At 51.3% G+C, this 25,738-nt stretch overlaps 1 long non-coding RNA gene across 1 annotated transcript in view; it reads right to left on the reverse strand.

Moving 5' to 3' along the window:
• Positions 1-24,919, reverse strand: part of LOC113603586 (uncharacterized) — a 94,926-nt gene extending 70,007 nt beyond the window's left edge. The window contains exons 1-9 of the long non-coding RNA XR_008299902.1: positions 22,951-24,919; positions 22,466-22,687; positions 19,961-20,092; positions 14,503-14,613; positions 13,580-13,658; positions 10,611-10,800; positions 4,567-4,760; positions 473-1,977; positions 110-297 (exon numbers count right to left, since the gene is read on the reverse strand). This is a non-coding gene — a long non-coding RNA (uncharacterized LOC113603586). The remainder of the gene's footprint in view (positions 1-109; positions 298-472; positions 1,978-4,566; positions 4,761-10,610; positions 10,801-13,579; positions 13,659-14,502; positions 14,614-19,960; positions 20,093-22,465; positions 22,688-22,950) is intronic.
• Positions 24,920-25,738: the final 819 nt, after the last annotated feature.

Consider the following 25,738-nt stretch of genomic DNA (forward strand, 5'->3'; position numbering starts at 1 on the left):
CCGTTTACGAAGGAGAAAGCTGAGACCAGAAGTCACAGGACCAGCCTCAGGTGGCACAGGAGGCCGGGTGACGGGTCTGGGACTACAGCGCAGTCCTAGATACCCCCACCTGGCCCGGAGCTTTACGCAGACGCTTCGGTGACTTGGGCGTGGAAATGCTCTCCCGGGGCCCCTTTCACGTGAATGTGCTACTTTCAATGAGACCAGAAGATCAGCACTTTGTGGCAACTCCTCTGGGGTGAGCACAGGGAAGAAGGAATCCACCAGCCCAGCAGCCTCCACAATAAACTCAGACCCCTGGAAGAAACGTAATTAAAGTCATGAATCCCGGGAACAGTGGCTGCATCACACGTTCACAGGGTCAGGGGGGCAGGACAGAGAAGAGCTGATTTGCAGGTGAGTTCAAACTGCTTACTTTGGGATTTACAGTCTGGTAAGGGGCCATCCATCACGTTTATGGGGGGACAATCACCTGAGATCACGAGGAGCAGCAGTCCGGGCCACCGTGGAAGGCCAGCCCATCCAGCCCCAGCCGGGCCTCGGGATGATGATAGGACCACCTCTGCAAACAGTGAGAACGAATGGGGCACAGGTCACCAAGGAAATGCAAAAAAATAACAACAACAAAAAAAACCACCAAAAAACCAACAACCCATCACCCATTCTCCATGTGTCTCTCTTCCAATAATACCTGTTCACGCTGAATTCACTTCCCCTTACAAGCCACTGTCAGAGACAGTGGAGAATAATCGGCCAGGGGAGAATAATCAACCAAGGAGAACTTAGGAGAGTAACCCCAGGCTCCCAGCATGGCAGCGGGAGACACAGCCAGTAGCTGGCTGGGTGATGTGGAGTATGCCCCTGGCCCTCTCTGGACCTCACTATCTCTTTCATAAAGTGGCCAGGTTAGACCAAGCTCTGACACTCTATGACTCTGAGATCTCTGGTAGGAGAGCCAGGGGCTCCAGAGCAAGGCTGCCTGCTGGGCTGGGCTGAGCCCTCCACTCTGGCACAAGAAGGGACACGGCACCCTGGGTCCCCACCCGGCCCACAAAGGGTTTGAAGATGAGAACATCATGTACCCCTAGGAAATTTTTTTTTTTTTTTTTTAGAAACGGGGCTTAGCTTGACCTGGAAGAATGGGGAACCACAGAGGACTTTTGGATCCCGGTGGGGGGCATTTGAATCCTACTCTACAGGGAAGTGGAGACTCTAGGAATTTCTGAGAGCACTGAAAACATCCAGTCTGTGTGTAAGGAAGATTATAGCAGGGAGGCCAAGGGAGAGAGGGTCTGGGCTCCGTGCTTTCCAGGGCAAGGTGTGGGGCCTGGGAGCCTCTTGGATCCCCTCCGTTCAGCCCTGTGTGTTTCTATTCCATTTGAAAACTGGAGCCTCCCCAAAGGCTTATGATTATTATGATTATTATTTAGTCTTTTGCAAAGACTTAGAGGCATGAAAAACAAGGAAGCAAAAGAGCAAAAATCTGTGCATCTGGCCAGAGGGAGTTCTATTTGCCATCCTGAAATCTCTGCTTCTCATTAATTAGAGGAGCCAGGAAATCACCCTTCGAAAACTGGCTTTTCCACCAGTAATGCCAGCTGCTCAACCTTTTGTGGGAATGTGCAGCTGGCCCCTTCTGGAGCCCAAGCCCTGATGGCACTGTGCCCCAGCCACAAGACTGCAATATCCACTTGGTGCCACTCTGGCCTGTTAATTGCTGCGTGAAGAGTGTTCCTCGCTGGACCTTTCTATCTGTGTTCTTCAAAAGCAGGTCCCTCCCCGGCGCTCTCCCCCGGGGGCCAGGCGAGGTGAGCCACCCTCCCTAATGCCAAGCCCTAGCAGCAGCATCTGGTGTCTTGCTCCTCGGCCGTCTCCACTCCTGGCCACGCAGAGCAGAGGGATAGCTTGGGAAGCCGCGGAGGCAGGCGACAGAAGAACATGGTGGCCTCCTCTCCGGCTCAGCTGCCCTGGGGTGGTCTGAAAGGGGAGAGCAGGACAGTGTGGCCACCCAGGGTAGCAGGTGACTGTCGGGACTCTGGGCCTGCCAGACAATATCTGGATCTCAGCCCCACATGGACAGGAAAGAGGAGCCCTAGGAATGAGGTTTCCCACAATGGAAGACTGTGATGTCGTGATTTATTGATAAATATAAATTTGGTCTTCGTCCCTGTTCCTGGCACAGAGCTCCTAAAACCCTTGGAAATTCCTAGGGGGTGAAAGCAATAAAGGTGTCATTGTCATGTTAATGAGGCGACTTTTGGAAAGCACCAAGTTCACCTAAGGTTGGAGGCTGGTCACCAAGGGAGCCAACCGTGTGATTGGATGGTTGGAACTTTCAGTCCCTCCACTGACCTCTGGGTCAGGGAGAGGAGCTGGAGATTGGGTCAGTTGCCAAAGGCCAGTGACCTAATCAATCATGCCTATGTAATGAAGCCTTCATAAAAACGCAAAAGGACATGTTCAGGGAGTTTTGGGTTGGTGAACGCATAGAGGAAGCACAGAGCCCTTTCTCCATTCTCTGCCCTGTGCCTCTCTCCCATCTGGCTGTTCCCTTAATATCCTTCATCATAAACCGGGAATCTAGTCAGTAGAATGTTTCTCTGAGTTCTGCGAGCCCCTCCAGCAAGTTCACTGAACCCAAAGCAGGGGTTGTTAGAACCTCTGACCTATATAGCCAGTCAGAAAAGCTGAGTAACAACCTGGACTTGCATGGAGGGAGGGGCGGTCTTGAAGGAGCCAGCCCTCAATCTGTGGGACCTGAGGCTCTCTCTGCAAGCAGACCACGTCAGAACTGAGGTAACTGGTGCTGTGGGGAGAGAACCACACATACATCAACATTAGTTTCAGCATCATAGACAGGAAACAGGGTTGTTTCACCTGAAGAAGAGAAGACAAAGGGACAGACTGCAGGCTTCCTATGAGAAGTGTGGTCACTGCAGGAGGGATCAGAGTAACTCTGTACAATCCTGCGAGGCAGAACCAGGTGCAAGCACCAAAAAGACAAATTTCAGTTTGGTAAAGAAGAGACATTTTCATCGAAGGTGTGTGGCCTGCTTCAGGAGATGGCATTTCCCCGATGAGGGTGCTGGAGAAGCTGGGTACCAATGCCGGAGGCTTTGGAAGGATGGGCTCTGCCTCATTAGAAGTCATCGGTGCTAACCCAGCCCAGAAATTGTGCCTGTGCGCAAGATGGAGGGGACAGAAAGAGCACTTGGCTGTAGAGTGGAGTGGGACAGCTTCCACTCCCAGTTCTGCCACCAGTCTGTTGACAATGGGATTTGGCAGGTCACTTAACTTCTCTGAACCTCAGGCTTCTTGTCTACAAGATGGCAGGTCTCAGAGAAGATCAGCTCTGAGTAATTTCCAATTTTAAGTGTGCCCCACCCCAACCCTCACCCTGTCCTATGACCAGAGAGGGGCTGGGCCTGGGCCCTTCAGAAGTGCCAAAGTAATGGAAGAAGTTTTCACAAAGGTAACCCAAAGTCAGGGGGCAGAGCTGGGGGTGCATTGTGCAGACTTTCTACAGCATAATAAGCTCATTTACACCAGCAGAGCGGCTCTGAATCTCAAATGTGAAAATGATAGGACTTGGGGCAGAAATCACCCCTTGCAATTTGAGAGGAATCTGATTGGCTTTAGGAACTTCAAGTAAATACAAGGAAAAGACAGCTGTCACTGGGAGCAGAAGATCACCACCGCTACCCCCTTTCATTCCGCCAAGGAGTAGAAGGGTTGCTGTAAGTGGCTCATGGCTGTATCCACAGGCAGTGAAAGCTCACAAGACAGTGGAAAAAACTTGAAATTCCTCAAATTCTGATGGAGGCTGGGGGGGGGGGGGAGGAGAATAAGGGGTCTTGGAGAAAGAGGAAGAAGTTAAAGGGGCAGAAAAACTGTGTGGAGAGTAAAGACGTAGCCAGTAAAGCAGAAAGGGTGGCCCAGGGGACATCTATGAGGGGTCATCCCAAAGGTCTGGGCCAAGATGGCCACATTCTTTGATGGTATAAGGCACAGGAATTCTAGACCAGGGTGGAGGATTCGGGGTGAGGGTAGGTGTCTAACACCTGATTTTTCCTCTATTCCCACCTCTGAAGTTTAGATCTCTCACCAAAGACCTTAAGATCTATCTGAACATCATTGGTATCCCCCTGCTCACGTGTGTTTGCTTTAGAGGGATGGTGGCCGAGTTGGTCACAGCTGAGGGTGTGGAGTAGGTCCCAGCTCCAGTCAACCCAAGTAAGAGAATTATCTTGAGCATGGGCCATGAGCCATTATTAATGGCTAAAAAAAATAACAAGTCCTTTGGGTCCTCTCCTAGCCACACTTTGCTTCATATCCTGGGAGCTAAGGAGCTTGAGTGCCATGAGAAGTGTGGGAGAGGCCACCATCTTGGCTCTCCAAACTTTGATTCAAGGTCCCACTGTGTTAGAATCACGCTGAGGGTCCCACAGAGCTAGAGTGTGAGCCTCTTCTTCTGACCCCACATTTTCAAGCCAAGATATCTTCCAGGAGGGGAGGCAGGTCTGTCGGAGAAAAGAGTCCTGGGAAAAGCCAAGTTAAATTTCTTACCTGCTGGGAGAAAGGGCGTGAAGGGCCCAGAGTCAGAGATGAGACTGGAGAGGCTCCCAGACAAGGCAGTGAAAAGGAGGCAGAGAGTGTCAGCAGGGCCCAGCCAGGAGTTCACTGAAGACGGTCACAGTGTTAACAACAAGCCTCGGGCTTCATGAACTGCCTGAGGGTCCTCCAGAGTCTTCAAGATCATTCTGGGCAGAGGAGGAGAGAGAGAGCAGGCCACAGGTATTTTAAAGAAAGAGAAATGCTACAAGCTCAGGTCTTAGAGACTAAAAGAGAAATAGCACAGAGAGAGAGAGGACAGCAGCTGCCCCAAACAGAGTGGGGGTGGGGGAGCTCCAAACTCCACTCTTAGGACAGGGAGCCAGGCCCGACTCAGGGCACCACCCTCCCATTCTGGTTTCCTACGATATGGATAGTGGGGTATTAAGGGGGTATATGCAGGGCGCATACAGCCTGAGAAATATGCTTGGTGTTGGGGAAGATGTGAGTCAGTCAGAAGATAAGTTAGGGTCACAGGTTGGACAGGTTGGACCAGGCCTCAGTGATGCTCAGTGCTTCCCCCACGGCTCCTGTGCCCAGCTCCCCGGCTGGTGGCACCAGAGGGGAGACAGGTGCAAATCAGAGAGGGGGAGACATGCCTCGCTATGCCAGATGTCAGATCCCATGCTGACACCCCTCTCCGGTCATCCCCAAGCAGTGTCTTGCCCCGGGGTCCACTGCGGGACTCCAGAGAGTCCGGCCCCTGATGCAGGTTCAGGATAGACGCCCGGCGAAGTACACTGTGCTGAGCCACGAATTCCAGAGGTGGCACAAGGGTAAGAGAAGTTGTGCTGCACCCCAGCCTGGCAAAGTGGCCCAGGTCATTAGGACAAATGCTCATCCCTCCCAGGTGTTAGCCATTACTCATAGTTGCATCTCTATCCAGCAACACTATGGCTTCTGACCTTGGCTATTCATGCCCACAGTTTCCAACTCAACCCAGCCAGTGGGGAAGGCCTCAGGCAGCAGGGCCAGGCAGTGTAGACTCCTGCTGCTCCCAAAGATTTGCCCTCCATGGACGGAATGTGGGCTTGGAGAACAGGCCCTAGTCGAGGACCGTTGAAAGATCCTAAAGTACTCAAGAGACCGATAATTTAAGGAACCACATTAAGAACACCCAATTAATGGCATTGTATGGGAATAACCAGTCTGGCTAAAGTGAGGAAGTGTGGTAGGAGGTACCGGACTGCCATGGGCCTCGCACACCAGGTCAAGAGGTGTGAGCTTTTCCTCATCAGCAATGGGAAGACTTCAAAACCAGGCAGGAGCTGGTGGATTGGTTAGACAACCAACATGTGCTGGTAGCCACCCCTACTCCTCCACATGGCCTCCCCTCCATTCTTCCAAGTTGTCCCCAGCCAGCTTTCCAGACCAGTGCCTGGCAAAGAGAGGGTGTTAAAAAAGAATTTTCTGGGGCGCGTGGGTGGCTCAGTCAGTTGAGAGTCTGGTTCCAGCTCAGGTCATGATCTCACAGTTCATGAGTTCGAGCCCCATGTCGGGCTCGTTGCTCTCAGCTCAGAGCCCGCTTCGGATCCTCTACCGCTCTCTCTCTCTGCCCCTCCCCTGCTCACACACTCTCTCGCTCTCAAAAATAAACATTAAAAAAAAAAAAAAAGAATTTCCTGAACGCATTAACGGACAGCATGATATTTATGGGAATCCAAAGGGGTAGAGTCTAATGAGTGTTAAATGTGACACAGCATTTACAACCACCAAATAAAAAGTCATTGATGAAAAAATTTCTTTCAATTATTTCTCTCAGGCAGAGAAATCTCCTTGAAATCAGTGTTTTGAGAAGTTACTTATGGAGAGTGACATAATCATCAGAGACGATCATGTAACCCCTTTTTATAGAAATTGGGTCCGGTTAACCTTGGAAACCTGGAGCGAGGGTTTTGGGGCAGGTTCGGGAGTAGAGGCTGGGGCAAACCCACTGTGTGCTGTGTGAATGAGGAGAGGGCAGCCACCCAGGTCAGGTGCCTCCTGGGGACAGGGAGATAAAAAAGCACTCAGAGAAAAGGTTTAGAGCCACAAAACATCTCAAAGGTCTTTAGATAGTGTGCTGTGATGTAAACCCCCATCTCCCCTACGAGGGTGCCTGCAAATCCTACTATGGAAACAACTGCTGTCATATGAAGGAATGAATAAACACTTTGAGTTCTGCTCCCAAGTTGGTGCAAGACAGAAATAGAGGCTGTTCCCACAAATGCTGGGGCCAGAGGACAAGGGACAGCTGATATCTAGCACCAGTAGGTGGGCCATGGAGTCACCCATTCGAGACGTAGCCTAAGGGACCCTGAAGACATTCCTTGGGAGGAGACAGGGTGATGGATGTGAGGTGATGGCAGACACGGATATCCTTCGGGCAGGGCTGGCACAAACCAAAGGCATACTGACCCATAAACCACCAATGCCAGCACCTGCTTGTATCCCCGTTCTATCCGTGTGGGGGTCTGCTTTTTTTTTTAACGTTTTAATTTTATTTTTGTTTCATTTTCTTTAAGTTTATTTATTTATTTTGAGAAAGAAAGAGACAGCATAAGTGGGGGAGGGAAAGAGAAGGGCAGAAAGAGAGAATCCCAAGCAGGCTCTGCGCTGATGGCACAGAGCCCAATGCGGGGCTCAGACTCACGAAGCAGTGAGATCATGACCTGAGCCAAAACCAAGAGCCTGACACTTAACCGACTGAGCCACCCAGGGGCCACTATGCGGGGTGGGGGGGGGGGGGAAGGGGGGTCTTTGATTCCCACAAGCCAGCAGGGACACCGGGAGGGCAGGAAACCAATGGGACAACGACTCGAAAGGAAGTTTTGTCGTGGAAAAATAAGGCTTTCACACCACTCAGTGCTCTGGAAATCCTGTTTGCCCTGTATTGCATTGTATCGTATTGTATTTATTTTCGCCCTGTATTTTAAATGTACGTTCACTAAAAAAGAAAAACTAAGCTAGATAAAGGGACTCGAGATCCCCCCAGGGGAAGAAGCTTCCCCTGCTCGCACCCAGCCACCACTCTGTTCCGCGACTCTGAGGTCCGTGTGCTCGCCACTCAGATGGAAGGCGGTGATTAAAGCCAGCCTGACCAACACTGCTGCTCAAATTAAACTCCTTAAAAAAGCACAACATTTTCAATAAAAGAGGCCGAGCCCAGCATGCCTTAGTCATTACTGTAGTACTTTTCTTCCAGAAAGATTAACAAATGTGAAATAGAGGGCTGAGAAATTTTGATCAAGCAAAGTGTTTTAAAGGGTTTTAGTTCCTCCCTCTTTCATTAAAATCGCACCACTGCGATTCTATTCTATATATAACATAGATATACACATGCATGCTGTGTCGCTTCTACCCGATGAGGACAATAGGACCCTCCCTGGGAACTAATATCTTCTTTAGGATCTGCTGGGGAAAAGCAACACATATAAAAATATAAATGAAAATGGCCCCAGCTATAACTATATAAAAATGAGTGCTTATTTCCATTGCTAGGATAGCAGCTTTGAACTTGGGAACACAAGAGAAATATACTTATTAGCTCAAAGAAAGCAGATCTGGATTTGGGGATGTGAGTTAGGGGAGGCCAGCAAAAGGAGTGTGGAAGCCCCCTCCAAACGGCTGAGGCCCAGAAGAACTGACCACAGTGCCTTAGTTCCTCCCCAATACTTCCCTTCTCTTAGACTCAGTGAGGGGAGGGAAGGGGAGAGGAGGGGGAAGGGGGAAGGGGAAGGGAAAACAAAGAGGTAGGGAAGAGAAGGGGAGGGAAGAGAAGGGAAGGAGAGGGGAGGGGAGGGGAGGGGAGGGGAGGGGAGGGAAGGGAAAACAAAGAGGCAGGGAAGAGAAAGGGAGGGAAGGGAAGGGAAGGGGAAGGGGAAGGGGAAGGGAAGGGAAGGGAAGGGAAGGGAAGGGAATGGGGAAGGGGAAGGAGAAGGGGATGGGGATGGCGATGGGGAAGGGGAAAGGGAAAGGGAAGGGGAAGGGGAAGGGGAAGGGGAAGGGGAAGGGGAGGGAAGAGAGAGGCCAGCAGGGGAGAGAGAAAAAAGCAAAGAGCAGGAAGAAAAGCAAAAGGTCGCAGGTGCCTTTGGTCACAAGGAGAGAAACCAGTTAACACAAGCCTAAGAGACAAAGAGTGACAGACTATAGGGACAGAGTAAGATTCATGGAAATAAATGTGCTTGGGCAGGCCTAAGGGAAGTTCTGAAACAAAGACCTCAAACATCTCCAGAAACGTAGGCCTCCCCGTTTCTTCCTGCTCCCATCCCCTCCTCCTGCACCCTCTTCTCCTGCTCTGTTCCCCTCTCTCTGTAGCTCAGTGCCCTCACCTCTCAGCCCACGCAGCTGGACATGACCTGTGGTAGGCAGATATCCCACACACCAGGGATGTCTGTGTGCAGAAGCCAGCTGGCCATCTCTGAATCCCGGGGCTGAGAATCTGGCCAGGCCCCTGGGCCCATCTCAGTCCAGTGCCAGCAGAAAGGGGTTACATGATGCACATGTGGGCCAGAGCCCAAGCCCAGAGGGGAGGGATTTCAGGGAGGGGTGGGCTCCTGGGCTAGAGGGATCACCCTAAAGGTGAGGAGAGGGGGTGCTGTGGAAAATGAGAAAGGAAGACCAGAGATTGGTGCCTCTCCCAACCCGAGTTTGAAAGGACAAAATACCGCAAGGGGAAATTTGTTCTACACGGACGTGTGCTGAGGTGTGTGTCATGAAACCTTCTGGAATCCCTCCCTCCTCATCTATCTCACTCAATAGCTACTGAACAGGAACAGCCTGTTGGACGCCCTCTTTGTTCCAGGGAGACCCTAACGGAGAATGAGTCATGGGTGAAGTGTTTTCCTGGCAAAAACCTGCCTTTCGTGCAGTCTCCTCCCCACACCCACCCCAGGCTCCCAAGCCCACCCTGCGGCCCTCTGGCTGCTCTCCCGAAGTCCACCTCCCTTCTGTCAACACCCTCCTCCTAACTGTTCTTTTCCAGCTAGGTTCCTCAACCAAGAGGTGAGTAGGATCTGATTATCAACTCCACACCACCATTCTCTCCTATAATATCTTAAAATTTTGTTCTCATTTAGCTTACTCCAAAACAAAGCGTGCAAAAGATACAGACATAGAAGACCAAGGAATCAGGGCTCTGCGCTGCCATCCTCACACCTGCTCACATCAGCTTGCATGAAGCAGCTGGTTTTCCACTCGGAGGATCACCCCTTCAATACTTTAAAACCAGTTCTCTTGTTTATTCAGCCAGTCATTTCACCCACACTAACTGGTACGTCTTCTAGATACCAGAGGGTGCGCTAGACGCTGAATACAGCCATGAGCAGGACAAACACAAGTTTCTTTCAAAAAAATTTAAAAAAAATTTTAATGTTTATTTATTTTTGAGAGAGAAAGAGCATGAGTGGGGGAGGGGCAGAGAGAGAGAGAGAGAGAGAGAGAGAGAGAGAGAGAGGAGACAGAGGATCTGAAGCGGGTTCTGTGCTGACAGCAGAGAACCTGATGTGGGGCTTCCAGCCCACGAGCTTTGAGATCATGACCTGAGCCAAAGTCAGACACTCAACTGACTGAGCCCCCCAGGTGCCCCAGAACAAACACAAGTTTCTACTGTCAGAGAACCCTGAGGACTTGCAAGGACACCAGAAGTTGGCAGGGCAGCTCTCTTCCAAGGCCTCTCCCCTTGGCTTGTAGATTACCGCCTTCTCCCCGTGTCCTCACACGGTCTTCCCTCATCTGTGTCTGTGTCCTCATCGCCTCTTCTTATGAGGACACCAGTCATAATGGGTTAGGGCCCACCTAACGACCTCATTTTAGCTTAAGTACTTCTTTAAAGGCCCTGTCTCCAAATACAGTCACATTCTGGAAGTTAGGGCCCACGGTTCAGCCCCTAAGAGCCTATTACTTGCTGGCCAGGTACCCAATTCTGGAAAGAGTGTTCCAGAAAGAACGCAGCTGGAGAAGAGCAAGTGTGATCACGAAGGATCCAGTATGTCAGGTTAAGTGTTTTCTTTAGACCTTACCTGAAAGGGAAAGTTGAGATCATGGAAGAGTTTCAGGCAGAAGAAGGACGTGACAAACGGCGTGCTAGAAAGATCCTTCCCGTCTGTGGTGGAAAATGAATTAAAGGAACAAGGGTGGATGCTGCCGGCAGTCCAGGCGGCAGATGGAGGTGACTCTAGGTTTGGGTCGCTGCGAGGACGTGAATGCCAGCTGAAAGGACAAGATACAGATGAAGAGGCAGAACAGAGCCCTGGGAAGCACTGATCTTGCAGGACTGCAGAGAGAGGTCAGCAAGGGCCAACCAGGAAGTCGAGAGCAATCTGGGGGTGGGGGGGGGGGTGGGGACCAGAGTGGGTGGTCAGCAAGGGAGGATGGCCAAACAGGTAGGGGCAGAGGGCAGCTGTGGGGATTATTAACTGTCTTGGGGCCACGGTGCCCTGGGTCAGAGCAGTTGCAAGGGAGGGTAGGACTGGAGGCATGATTCCACAGGAAGAGGACGTATATTGTATATTAATCTCATCGGAGACGTGCTACATTCATAAGCCATCCCATCCCTAGGCCTCAAAACTGATGCCATTCCAGGCCGACTTAATCAAACAACCCTAATGGGCACACGACCTGGAGTATATTACAGCCAATGTTCAGAGATTTGAGGCTCTAATCGCAGCTTCAAACCTATTGTACTGGAACTGGTTCCGTTCACATATTTCGAAAAACGATCACCATCTCTACCATAAAGTCATTAAGAGGCTATATAAGCATTAACCTTTTAAGTTAAAGATTGAAAGTTTAAATCTCCCCTTAATGATATGCCACCACTAGATACATCAACTTGATTTATCACTCTGATCAGTAATCATTAACGCTATTTACCATATTTCAACCAAAAATCTTGCAAAATTTATATCCATGAAATCCAGAACCCAAGTCAGCAGTTGCACAGAAACAAACCAACCCTTGAGAAAAGAAAAGAAGGAAAATCTATCCGCCTCTTTCATTACAACAATAATAGGATTACCTATTGTTATTCTAATTATTAGTTATTCTGTTATTCTAATGCTCCTGGCTTGTTCAGGCTAAAGGACAGAGTCACATATGGGAGGTTAAGGAGCCCAGTGGAATTTTTTTAAATGTTTATTTATTTTTGAGAGAAAGAGAGAGTGCGAGCTGGGGAGAGGCAGAGAGAGAGGGAGACACAGAATCCAAAGCAGGCTCCGGGCTCCAAGCTGTCAGCACAGAGCCCGACACGGGACTCGAACCCACGAACCATGAGTTCATGACCTGAGCCGGAATCAGACGCTTAATGAGTGAGCCACCCAGGAGCCCCCCCACCGCCAGTGGAATTCTTTGAGTGGAAAAAGCTTTCAACACACTTAAATGATGTTGGCAAAGAGCCAGTAGAGAAGCACCTTTGGACCCCAAGGAAGCCAGAGGGAACACTGAATTTGGGGAAGAGAAGATCCAACTGCCCCGTTTCAACACAAAAGGAGGAGGAGGAAGGGGACCAAGCGGAAGCTCTAATCAGAGCGACGGACCCCCAGCGAGGTGGTGTATGCAGTAGAGGGATATTTCATGCAGGTCGTGAATGTAAGTGGAATGGATGAATCCATGAGGGATGCACTTGATGGAATGTACATCCACGGCCATGTGGTCTCTAGACCAGCAGACAGGAACCATCCCCTTAGCATACAGAAGTAGGCCATTGAGCTGCTCACAAGCAAGCCAAACTTTTTCTCCAGAACATTTTGAACTAACTATAAAAGCTAGAGGAGGCTGACTAGTTCCCTAAGGCTGCAAAGTCACAGAGCATGTAGGAACTGTCGCCTGGGCCTGGATAATTTTAAAGGCCACTATCATGAGCAAAAACAACAGGCAGGACTTCCTTGGAGCGGGTCTTCTCTCCTCCCTCCACCCTCCCTCCGCTTTCCTCCCTCTTCCCCTCTCCTCCCTTCCCTCCCGGCCTCGGGCTGCCCTCAACACCACTTGCAGGTCCTGGATCTGACTACAACGGGACACCCCTACCCTGTGGGCTCTGGGGTCCAGAATAAAGCCCACTAGAATAACTAGACCATTGAGTTTCAAATTAAATCTCCCCCATAGGCCCTTCTTCTCCAGTTACTGGGCTCATTAGAGCTCAGATAATGGAACATCTCCTCCCACTAATGGCCCATGAGAAGTGAAGGAGAGAAACCAGCCCCTCTACAATGTCACTACAGAGAAACAGAGAGAAAAAGGTCACTGACTATGGCCCCAAAGTTTTTAGTGTTTTGGAAGAACTTTCTCCTGACCATGGGAGATCTGGAGCATGAAGAATGGCTTTGCCAGGGCGTGGTGGTTGTAAACAGAATAGACATTCATTTGTGCATCCTTGCGACTAAGCCAGAGTTCTGGAATTTGTCATTCCAGAAGGTTCCATGGCTAATCTCATGGGTAGGGAGGGGACACGTGCGATCGATGGAGCCAGAAGAGGCTTTTAGAAGCTGTGGGGGCTGCTTGTCAGGAAAAGGGAAGACTGCTCGCCACAGCCTGGTTTGTGCTGATTTGTCCCACGTGAAACACAGGGTCTGAGCAAGGACTCCATCTACAGGGACGGGGAAGGATTTGACAGTGACCGTGTAACTGGGATACGGACGTTCACCAAGATGCTGTGAGCATTCGGCCATGTGTGCCAAACAGACTCCTATGCGTCTGCAGCTGCTAGAAAGTGGTGAATGTTCTGGGCTTGGAGTACTCGCTAACCAGGGCTCCACCATGACCTCTGCCAGGGGCCATGAGAAAACGGAACACCCCCTATTGTCCACCAGTCTGACCCCGAGCCCCAGCCCCCTCCAATCATGTTTCATGGCTTAGAAATCAGCTGATTTTAAGAAAGTGCTATCTGATAAAGCAAAGGAATTAAATTCCAGGCCCAAGAAAGCTACGAGCAGCCCCTAACTGCATGCGGACTGGCAAGATTTCCCCGAAAGGACAGCAGCAGAGAGGTTCTTACCACAAACGAGAAGTGTTATCAAGTGCCTTACACACATAAAGCGGATCGTCTCTAACTGGTCCCTCGAAAGTCACTCACGCTAAAACAAATGGAAACAAAGAGACCCACGGTTGCGGGCCTTCCCGACCCACCAGGCTGGGAATCATTTCGTGCAGGTGGTGATGTCAGCAAGGGAATGGGGACCCCCTAGAGCAAGTTCCCCTTTAGTCCCTGAAGGTCTGTGGGTCTGAGGTACAGGCTTCTGTCTGGGGCACAAGCAACGCAATGACCCAGCTCAGTCTCCTCCCTCCTAGTGTCCCATCCATCACAAAACCTGCACAGGGAGGAAAGGGGATGTGTGGGGTGTGGGGGCTGCTAGTGGGACACGGAAGTTTCACAGCCTATGGCCTTGGCCAGCTCTGTCGCACGCTGGGGGACAGAGAGCATCACCACGGAAACCAGAGGAAACACAAGTAGGGCTCAGGAGGCCCCCGGGACTCGGAGAGCTCTCCTACTGAGACACCCCAGCAGACCCCTTTACAGCCCACCAGGCAGGGAAAGGGGGGTCACCAAGAGGAAACTCTGCAAAGACTTCCTGCTCCTGCACCCTGGCCCCCCAACTCACACTCTCTGTGTCCCCGTGACCTCCTACTCCCTCTTCTCCCAAGTCCCTGGGCCCCGTCACTCATCTTAGAGGAAGTGACCGATTGATAAATCATCTGTAAGACAATATGGAAAGGCTACTATTTGCTGGGCACCATTTTTGGGTCGGGCACTGCTTTCCTTCCCAGATGACTTCACTCTATGCCCAAGAAAGCCCAGTGACGTAGGCACTGCCGTCACCTTGCAGATGACGAGACTGAGGTTCCGAGAAGTCAAGCAGTCCCAACTCGCTGCTGGCACATTTAAACCCTGCCATCTGGCCTCTGAGCTTTCACGCCTACCTTTTTCGCCTCAATTCGCAGGAGCACTTGAGAGCTGACGTCAGACACTCAGGAGGAGGGCACTGCTTAGCCGGAAGTCTTAACCATTACTGATGATTCTGCACAGGGCTCCTAGATAGATAGGAAGAGAACCTCTGTGGACGCCCTCACGCCCTCCCTCACCAGCCTATCACGGGCATCCCCTGTCGCTCACTGGGGTGGGTGGGGGTGTGAGGGGACTCCTCCTAATCTCCCACTTCATTCTTTCTTGTGATTCCTTTCCCAGGGCCCCGGGTGCTTTGAAGTACTTGCCATTACCATTTTGGCGGGTGGGTTTCCCGTCTTCTTTGAAACCGAGGGTTTAGACCATGATATTTGAGGGGGAGGACTGTTAAGAAGCCTTCCAGGAAAATGAATGGCCAGGTCTCCACCCACATGCCTAGCTAGGTCAGCAGGAAGCAGCTGTCCCTGGTTCCAGATGCTGACCCACTCTGCAGGGATCCAGAGACATTCTGGAGAATTGTTCCAGCCAAGCCGGGTTCCTCCTGTTTATTTACTAGAGTGTCTGCCTTTGGATGCTGTCTTCCTTGATTGGGTGTGCCATCACGTAGCCAGACATGAGCACTGACCTCTCCTGGTCTCCAGACCCACAGCCACACGAGGGGTGGCCCAGCCTGAGACAGGGGGCCATGCTGCAGGTGATAGGTACCCTATCTCCCTGCTCACACATCCAGAGGTGCTGGAGGAGACAGAGGGGGGTCTGTTTGTGCTGTGGGAAAAGTCTGGACAGGTCATAAGGAGAGCTTCTGCCCATCAAGAGTGTGTGACGTCAAGCCTCAGTTTCCCACTTGCAGAATGAGGAGGTCGGACCAGGTCGGTGGGTTCAAGCTGTGCTCTGAGGAGCCCCAGGATTCTGCCTCATTGCACCGCTACCCAGACCAGGAGACCCCGCATGAACTGCACTGGGCGTGAGACTCAGTGCCCTGAAGGTTGGGGAAGGAGAGCGTGGGGGAGGGGAAGGAATCAAGCAGCCCCACTTTGCTCTCTGCTACACACGAGTTTCAGGAAGGTTCTGTGGCTCTGCAATGTCTGACATTTATCGGGCTGGATATTCTCTAGGTCCCTCTGACCCAGGGGTCGGGGGTGCCGTGCCTGCAGGAGGCCCCTGATCTGCTCATTCTACCCCCATTCAGCTGCCATGAAGCCAAAAGAGCCTGGGGGAGGGGGCAAATGGCTGGCCTGGAGGGAGGCGACCCGATTTCACCGACTGAAACAGTTCTGTGACTCCCAAGTGCCTCATGTTGAAATCAGGAGACATCACAGAGGTATCTCCTGTTCGGACAACGCACCCTGCCCCGTATCACACGGCCGGACTGGGCTGAGCCAGGCTGGACCCGGGTGGGGGGCTGGCCCAGCGGGACCCACACTGTGCGTCTGTCGCTCAGAACCGCAGCCCCCTTGCTCTGCCCCTTTGTGAGCTAAACAGGACAAGTGGACAGAAAGGTGCCCAGCACCTCCTCACCCCGTCCACCAACATCTGTCCCCTAGGGGTCCCAGTCCCCAGCAGGGACCGGAGTTCCTGAAGCAAGGCCCGGGGTTCTGCTCCGCGTCTCCACCTTGTGAGACAGCTCCCAGTGGCACAGCCTTGCAGACGTCACCCTGAAAAGCTGATTTGAGAAAGCAAACTCAATGACAACAGTATCCAATTGAGACCGCAGAGGGAGTTTAACAGGCAGAATGTAATTACTGAGCCTGGAACGGGTCCAAGACGTGGCGTTCCCACAGAGGCCACGGGGACTCAGCACTAGCAGAAGGGGGCACCGCCAGCAGCCCATCCCAGACATCTCCGCAGAGCCTGGGATGTGGCACCCAGGCCTTCTCCCTCATGCTCCCCTCCAGCTCTATCGCTGGACCTTCTCCCCGGGTTCCCAGGGCAAGGCTGCCTATAATGGCACCTTCTGAACTCCCAGAGCAGAGCGTGGGGCACATGAGGTGCCTGGACCCAGAGCATGACCTGATGGGGAGCACCTTCAGGATCATTCTCCTCCTAGGTCCTCAATGCGCTTGACTTTGAGGAAGGGATTCAGAAGCAGCTGCCCACGGGGCCATGGAAACAGCTGAGGGTCTAGATTCTGGCAGAGCCTCTCCTGGCCAAGGTCAAGACTGTCTCTTCTTGTCCAGTCCTCCGCCCTCTGCTTAACTATCCTCGCCTGCCAGTGGGGAACGAGGGGGCTGTTCGTTTCACAACCAGTAGGCAGGTCCCACATGCCTCCCATGTGGAGCCGCTCTGGATTCCCTGGTGAGTTCTGCCTGCCCCAGGGGGACATGCACCGGGGATGACAAGGGACTGAACACAACCTACCGAAATGCAGGTGAGACTGTGATCCGGGCCAGTCTGAATGAGGACCAGGGGAGCCCGGGAGGGGGCATGATTGCCTCCAGAAGACGGCACAGCTGAGGTGGCCTTGGAGCTGGGATTCTGGCAGATCATTAACAATTGGCAGACGGTCCTCCGGGTTGGGCGGGCAACACTTCTCAGCACTTCCAAGGCAGAAGAGCTTGTCTGCAGTCAGGAGCTGGGTGGTGCTGGACCATATGCTGCCAGCACACTGATGGGGGTCAGGGGCTTAGACGCATCCATGCCTCGTCCTCCCCCGGTGCCCCAGATCCAGCTCTGGTTCATTCTCCTGTCCCTTCTAAACCTCCCTGCTACGCACTGCTTTCCCTTTGCCACCTCAGCAATAGCAGCATCCCATCCGAGGCCCATTTTCAATAGATGCCAAAGTAGAGAAGACAATGCCTTTCTACCACCTGAATTCAACACTTTTCAACTCATAGCCAGCCTTGTTGTATCTACAGCTACCCCCACCTTCCAAACTCCCCCCTCAGACATCGTATCATCTCATCCGTAAATACTCCAGAAGGTTTCTCAGTAAGACCAGAGTTTGTTTTTTGAGCACAAATCTACAAAACCCATTCCTTTCAAAAACGATATCAATTCCCGATGAATATCAGATATCCAGTCAGTGATCCCGCAGTCTGGATTTTGTTGATCGCATCCCCAAGATGTCCCTTAATATGTTTCTCTGTCCTTTGAAATTCCTGCGAGTTCATATTTAGATCTAGAGGCTTAATCCAATTCAAGCATGATTATTTTTGGCCAGAAACACCAAAAGTGGCGGTGTTCTTTCCACGAGGAGGTATATGGTTATCTACCTGGTCAGCTCTTCTTGGGATATTATTAGGCACTGGGGCCAGATCCATTCATCCGTGAGAGGCTGGCACACGGTGATGTTTTAATTCTACAGCTCCTTCTTCAGTTATTAGCTAGAAGGCTTCTGAAAGGAGAAACTTCATATGGGAAAAGCAGAAGGAATGCTTGAGAATGCTGGATATTTTCCTTTCTTAGACACGTTTCCCAAAGAATGAACTCCTCCAAAAGTGGCCAGTGCGTGTCTTACTTTTAGCATTGTGACAAAGGCCTGGAGTTCAGCATATCTGATGTATTTTAATCCGTTGCGATCAATCCCCTGCAGCTATTACCCTAATTGATGTTTGCATTGTCTCGTCTTCGGCCGGTAGGAACCACTTTGGCCCCTGTGTCCACTTTGATGGTATCCTTGCTTTCTGATGTGACATGTTCCAGGCTCATCTTGTACATTCATCTCACTCCTGCTTATTTCAATAGAAGGTCCCCTGACCCCAGCCTCCAATCTGTCTGTGTCTTCACTGCAGCTAGATGAATCTTTCCTTAAATTAATTTTAGCTCTGCTGCTGTTCTTGGAAGGCAATGTGCTACAGGGAACAGACAGGAGCTTTGGGAACTGGGGGAAAGTGAGTTTGGAACTGGCCACATCAGTTACCGGCTGCACCACCCTGAGCTGGTAATACCATCTAGCTGAGCCTCGGTTGCCTCATTGGTAAAACTAGGAATGATATTTTCTTGCCTTACAGGACTCTGGTGAAGGGTAAATAAACGTAAAGTACCTGGCACAGAATCTGGTGACTAGAAAGCATGTCAATGTCCGTTCCTTTTCTTCTTGTCCTTTTCAAGAAACATCAATGGCTGCTAATGTCCGCCCCATTGTGGAGATGTTCAAGCCCCCTTCAGTCCGACCCGCCTTATCTGCCAGACCTTGTTGCTGTGACTGTTCTCCCGAACTACCTGCCATTCTGGCCCCACCAGCCTGCTGTCACCACTCACCAGAGCCACTAATGCCCTCAACCTTTATTTACACGGCCTCCTGTATCTTAAATGCCCCCATGCCCTTTCATTTATTCAAATCCTACCTGTCTGTGAAGACCCAGCTCAGATCCCTGTACTTCCCCAACCCCTCCAAGCCTCACATTCTTCCCAACCCTTGAAAGGCTGCCTGCCCACACAAGTCTCACTGGGGGGCTACATGTATTATAGCCATTTTCACCCACCACCTACAGACTTGGACAGAATACACTTCAAGAACGGTTCTTTCTGCAGCTAAACTGGTCTGCACACAGATCCCTGGGTACATTATCTATGTGTGTGACTGTGACCATAGCAAAGACGCTAAGTTGCGTATGCGTACATGGGTGCGCACGTGTTTACGTGTACACATGCATATATGTGTGTCTGAGTATGTGCACACACATGCCTGTGTGCACATGTGACTAACACCCTTCAGGAAGCCAGTGTCCTGGCCTGTCCTCTCTGACTCAGAATCACTCAGAGTCCCGGAGGCTCTGCCCCACCCTCAGACTTCAGCCAGGACGTGGGAGGACAACTGGACCCTGATTACAGAGATCCAGTGATGATCTCCTCGGGGGCTTGGTTTTCTGAACCAGATGTGACCTCCATCCGGAGGAACATGGAGGAGAGCCATAAATGACTAGGGAAAGTTGCCCTGTCCAGACCTGACAGCCGGGTCCCAAACCAAAGATGATCTCAGTGCAGAACTTTTCCATGAAAGAGCCATCCTACAGAGCAGTGATGAGTCAGGACACTTGGCGAGATGGCCTCTGCTCCCCAGGCAGGATTACCCCAACTGCCCCAATGTGCCACAAAATCGGAGGGGGCTACATGACATGTGATGTCCACCTCCCTCCCTGGACCCTAGCGTCTGTCTCAGGCTGGTGCCCACAGGCAGATGGCGATCACTGCTCTGTAGGGGCAGGAGACGAAACGGAGCTGCAAGGGAAGTGGAAAAACCCCACCCGGGCTTTCTTGGGTCTTTAGGGTCTAAAACTCCTGCTTCTTCCCTCAGAAGGCATCACTCCGATAAAAGAGATCTAGCCAAAGCAGTGTTCAAGGCTCAGCTTTAAAAATCAAGAGCCCTGCAAGCACTTAAAGTGGAATTTCCCCGGGTGATAGGAGGGACAACTATGAAGAGGGGTTGGGCAGCATCCCAACAGGAAGACGGCTTCTGGAAGAATGGCAGGGGCCCGTCAGCACAGGAATGGCTACATTTCAAGGGGCCACCTGTCCCCTCTGAACCGAACCCACCTCTTGTGGTCCGGGAGCCATCAGGAAGACATCCTGGGCTGATGTGCCCCCAGGGGACGAAGGAAGTGGGCAGAATCCCTGGGGCTGGTAGCTCTGTGCCCAGCGGCATCGGAGAAGCAGGCTGCAGCATGGCTGGAGCAGAAATGAGACAACCCCGAATTATTCGGGAAGAAAGTGGCCTTTGGAATGAGTGTGGATGGGTGTGCTCTTTCCACCAACTGAGTGTAAATGGGGTCTCAGGTTGTTTCATGGGGTGTTAAAGGCACGGTGTCACCCTCCCGACACTACTCTGGGGGAGCATGTGAGGACATCTGGGGGGGCAGCAGAGTTTGGCTCGCAGGTGTTCACTGATTAACGGAAGCCACGCGGGGGTAAAGGCTCTTTGGAGCCGGCTGATGTGCGCCCCCGCTCTGATCTCAACCCCACTTCCAGGGCTTTGTGGGGGTGGAGAGCAGGGGGAGGAGGTTCCCAGCGAGGGACACGGCTCCGCTAATCACCACGTGCCATCACATAATCACATTTAATAGCAGCGCACAAAGCACCAGGTTGCATCTGAACATCAAACATCGGCTTGAAAATGCAGCCCCCCTTCCCTTCACGGGCTCGTCACAGCAGCAGCATCTGGGGGCGTGACGATGCGGCCCTGCCCCAGCTGCCAGCGCCCCCCGAGAGGCCCTGCACCCAGCCCTGTGTGCCCCTCGGAGCAGGGAGGTTTGCCCGCGCCCACCCTCCTGGGGACGGCCTGATTGAGGCCGCGGCTGGCGCATGCGCCTTTCGAACCTCCTGTGACTGCTATTTCTAACATATAAATAGAACGTGCTTTTGGTGCAGCTTTCTGGAGCAGGTCATGTGCGCAGGCTCTCTCCCCCCACGGCTCACCCTACACAGGCTGTTCGATGGGGGCCACTGAGAAGAGTCGGGGGCGCCCCTGGGCCAGGCCTCCCAGAGGCTCTGGACTCAGAGCCCTCCTCCCTGCTGTCAGCCTGGGAAATCCAAGCTCAGAACCGGCAGCGTAGGGCCCTCCTGCTGGGGTGCCCGCAAACTCTTTATTGTCAGCTTGCTTTCTTATTTCAGTCGTCTTTAAATGTGCCAAAGCTCCCGGCACCCCCACCCCCGCATTGCTTCTCTGCACTTATCCAGGGGAATGGAGCTCACAGTTATGGAGCTCACTGCCTGCCCCCCGCCGCCCACCCCGGGGCAGGTGCACAGAACCCCAGAAAGAACCAGGCGCCCTTTGTATTCTTAGGCAGCTCTCTTCAACCTTATTTCTTCCTGGTTCTTATTTTTTTCAGCCTAATCTCCTCTCGTTTTTCAGGCTCCGTCAGAGGGATGAGTTCCATGAAACCCCCCGTTAGCATTTTATTTTCCTCATAGACATCCCTTTCCTTTTCACTCAGTGCCCATTGGGTGCAAAGCCCCGGACAGGGGGCCCCGAGGATCTGCATTGAGCACAGCAGATGTCGGGGCCTCGCGATGACCTTTGTGGTCATTAATATTAAATCAAAGATTAATATTAAAATTTATATTAAATTAATATTAAAAAGTATATTTTATGACTCTGTTGGCACAAAGATGAATACATGAATAGCATATATGACAGCATTTTCTTCTACCTAAAAGTTCATCTGTTTCTTCCGATTTTAAAAGAAGTGAAAATTAAACCTTATCCGGGGCCCCTGAAGGTGTCCTGGATCACAGACACTGAGCCTGACGGATCCTGCAGCCCCAACAGACCGGTGGCACCTGCTTCAGGGACCCCACGTCTGGTTTACAGCGGAAGCGGCACACGGAATGTTCTGGGCAGCTATTAGAAACCCCACAGCCCAAGGGCACTCAAACCTCGGGATGGGACCCAGACCAGCTGTACTTTTTAAAGGCTCCCCAAGTGATTAAAATGTGAGGTCAAGGCTGTATGTAAATCAATGGTCCTCAGCCCTACCTGCCCAACAGAATTACCGAGGAGCTTTTTTTTTTTTTTTTTTTTTAAACAACTCAGAAAGAAGGTCCTGGGCACCACTGTTTTTAAAGCCCCAGGTGATCCTAAGGGCGATGTGTTGAGAGTGGTGGGTCCAGGGTCTGCTGGGCCTCCACCTCGGCCTGTCCTGTCCACCCCTGTGGGATCACTGTCCCCGGCCTTCTGTCATGTGGTTTCTGTCAGACCTGCCTCTGGGCTGGGACACAGAAGGTTAAAGAAGACAGGGTCAAGGTGGGGGGGTGAGAGAGAGAGAGAGGGTGAGAGGCTGGAAGGGGTGAGGTAGAGGGGCTGCTCTGTGACCAGGGGGCTGGAGCTCTTGTGTCACCAGGACTCCAGGTGCTACTGCCCCTCCGAAGAGCCCTACTCCCAGGTGACACCTCCGAGGCACTAGTCTTGGGCTTCTTGATGAGGAGCCTGAGGACAGGGTGGGACTCAGACTCCTAGGAGCAGGCTGGAATGCGGAGACAGCAGGGCGGGGGGGGGGGGGGGGGGGGGGGGGGCAAGGAGAGATGCCTAAGGGGGAAACGCACCTGTGTGATAGTTCAAGGACCCCTCAGGGTGTCAGCATGTACCCCGGGCCGGCGCCCAAGGTGAAAATGGGCGCGTACTTCACTCATCCGTGCGGGAGCCTCAGCAAGGAGGGCTGTACAGAGCATGAGATCATCACTCTGAACCCCAAGTCCGGTGCAGCCGCTGGACTAGAGACGTCTCCTCTAGAACATGGACCCCTCGAGAGCAGGCACTTGGTCTCTCTTTTTAAAAAGAGGAAAAAAAAAGAAAAGAAAAAGAAAAACTGTGTTAAAATACACATAACATAAAATTTACTATTTTAACCATTTTGAAGTCCAGCACCATTAACTACATTCCCATTACTGTGCCACCATCACCACCATCTATCTCCAGAAGTTTCTCATCTTCCCAAACTGAAACTCTGCCCCCATTAAATACAAACTCCGTGTTCTCCCATCCCCAAGCCCCTGGAAGCCACTGTCTCTGTGAACGTGACTATCAGTACATCATGTGAGTGGGATCATACAGTGTTCGTCTGTTTGTGCCTGGATTATTTCACTTAGCGTCTGTCCCCAGCATCCATCCACGTGGCGGCACGTGACAGGGTTTCCTTCTTCTTTAAGGCTGAATAATATTGCACTGTGTGTATAAATCGCCCTTTGATTCTCCATGGGACTTTGTCTCTTTTGTCCACCACTATCTCACAGCACCTAGAACCTTGCTGGCATTTCGGGCGTGTGCAAATAAGTGTTGAAAGAATGGTTTAAGTGAAATAATCCACTTAAATTTTTTTTAAATGAAAAAAAAATGTTTATTCATTTTTGAGAGAGAGAGAGCACAAGCAAGGGAAAAGGAGAGAGAGAGGGAGACACAGAATCTGAAACAGGCTCCAGGCTCCAAGCTGTCAGCACAGAGCCTGACGCGGGGCTCGAACTCGGAAACGGCAAGATCATGACCTGAGCCAAAGTTGGAGGCTTAACCGACAGAGCCACCCAGGCGCCCAGCTGGCATTTTAAATAGGTCATTTCTCATCATACTAGAGAGCGCCCTCACCACTTCCCCTCGGAACAAATTCCAGGAGATTCGGGTTATTCTCCCTGAAGGTGGTCAGCTGGCAGCCCCCGGGGCCCGTTTTCTCGGCCCATTTTCTGTGCACAGACCCAGGCCCCGAGATGGGGCTACCGTCTGAGGGCATCAGCTCCAACGCAGAGGGAGGCCACGGGCTGGTGAGATCTTATTTAGGAGGCTAGCAGGAGGCAGCGCAGGAAAGGCTGTTATGTCTTTCCACAGAACATTCCAGAACCTTTAACCCTCTGCTGGAGCTTCGTGGCCCAGAGTTTGATGGGGGCCGCTCTATCTTTTCCTGTCAGATTTAGACAGCTCAGCACGGCGCCCTTTCGACATGAAGTAATAATTGTCAGAGCGGGTCAGGGCTTCACCAGCTGAGAAAACACCAGAGTGACCCTCGAAAGGAAGGCCGAATCGGGACACAGCCCATTAGCGGGTCAGAGGAGCTCCCCCGCTGACATTTGCGTTGACGCTCCCTCATCCAGAAATCTGACGTGGGAGACACCCTCTGTGCAGTCACCTTGACGGGGGCACGTGCGAGCTGTCCCTCAGAGTGGCGCTCAGCAGACGGTCTTAAATGCCATGGTAAAAAAACAAAAGAAGGCATCTCACGGTTATTTTTGCCTTAATACAAAAGGAATAAATAACCATAGAAATGGTGGAGAAAACCGCACAGATGGATTCAGTCCTCTGGGATTTCACCCCAAAAGGTGAGAGCTGCTCCCACTTTAGCACAGAGTCCTCCAGTATTTGTCGATGCCTATATACGTATACACGCGTGTGTATGTAGGGTGGGTATACACCTGTGTAAGTGTGTGCACATGTGTGTATGTGTCTGAGCACGCGTATGGGTGTATATGCATGTGCACATGTGTGTATACATACACCTATGTATGTGTATATGATGTATTGCGTATATATGTGTATATATACGTGTTTGTATGTGTGCGTATGTGTATACATGTATGTGTGCACATGCCTGTATACAAGCATGTGTGTCCATCTGTGCATATGCATACAGATGTGTCTGTGTGTATATGTATATGCATGCAGTGGTATTTTTATGAACAAACACTTTGTAACAAAAGTCAATCACCAATATAAAAAAAGAGGCTTATGAGACCAAATACATTTTAATATCTAAAGTTTGAAAAATGTTTGTAGACATTTTTCATATTTTTCTACCTGCAGCATTTCCAAACTGTGTTCCACAAAACAAATGCATGCATTAAAATAAAAGCTAGGGGGGTGGTGCCTGGGTGGCTCAGTCATTTGGGTGTCTGACTTTGGCTCAGTCATGATCTCATGGTTTGTGGGTTTGAGCCCACAACAGGCTCTGTGCTCACAGCTCGGAGCCCGGAGCCTGCTTCGGATTCTGTGTCTCATTCTCTCTCTGCTCCTCCCCCACCTGTGCTCTGTCAAAAATAAATACGTGTAAAAAAAAAATTTTTTTTTTTAATTTAAAATAAAAGCTGGGACGTGCTACAGAATGCAGCAGGAGAAGCAGGGAGGCAAAAAAAAAAAAAAAAAAAACAACCCTCAAAACCCAGAACCAGGAACATGGTTGCTAAACATGGTCTAACCAGCACTGTCGACCACAGGCCACTTTTTTTCTCAAGAACACCGATACATGCTGATCTACATAATAAGGAGAATCATATTTTCTCACGCCCTTCCTGAAGCCAGTGTACAAATCCTTTCTAATCCTTTTGGGTCTGAGGGGAGGCCAGTCCAGCACCGCTGGGGGAATCCTGAGAGCAAAAAGGATGAGGAAAGTGGCAGACGAGTATTTGTCGGCTGTGATCCGACATAGCTCAGCAATAACTTCGCTACACCTTCTTCCCAACCCCTCCTGGGTGAGGGATGAGGCGGCTGACAGGGAAGGAGCTAAAGCCCTCGGTTCTCTCGTATGTGAGGTGACTATCCCGGCCCCACCGATTTCTCACTCTCTTATTCTAACCAAACAATGGGAAAGGGTAGGAGGGGGGTTGACAGGCAGGAGGAGGAAGGAGAAGAAGTTCAGGAATCTTTTTCTGTTAAACGAACACCTTTGCTCTCTCTCTCTCTTTTTTAATAAAATTAGGGTACCGTTTTAATAAAAACAGGGTACCATTTGCTTTTGTAACTGGTTTTTTTCACTTAAGGTATTGTGAAAACTTTTTTAAAACAGGAATTAAAACAGTGTTTTAAAACATAATATTAGGGGTACTCGGGTGGCTCAGTCG

Source organism: Acinonyx jubatus, chromosome B4 (genome assembly GCF_027475565.1).
Source record: "Acinonyx jubatus isolate Ajub_Pintada_27869175 chromosome B4, VMU_Ajub_asm_v1.0, whole genome shotgun sequence".
Lineage (NCBI taxonomy): Eukaryota > Metazoa > Chordata > Mammalia > Carnivora > Felidae > Acinonyx > Acinonyx jubatus.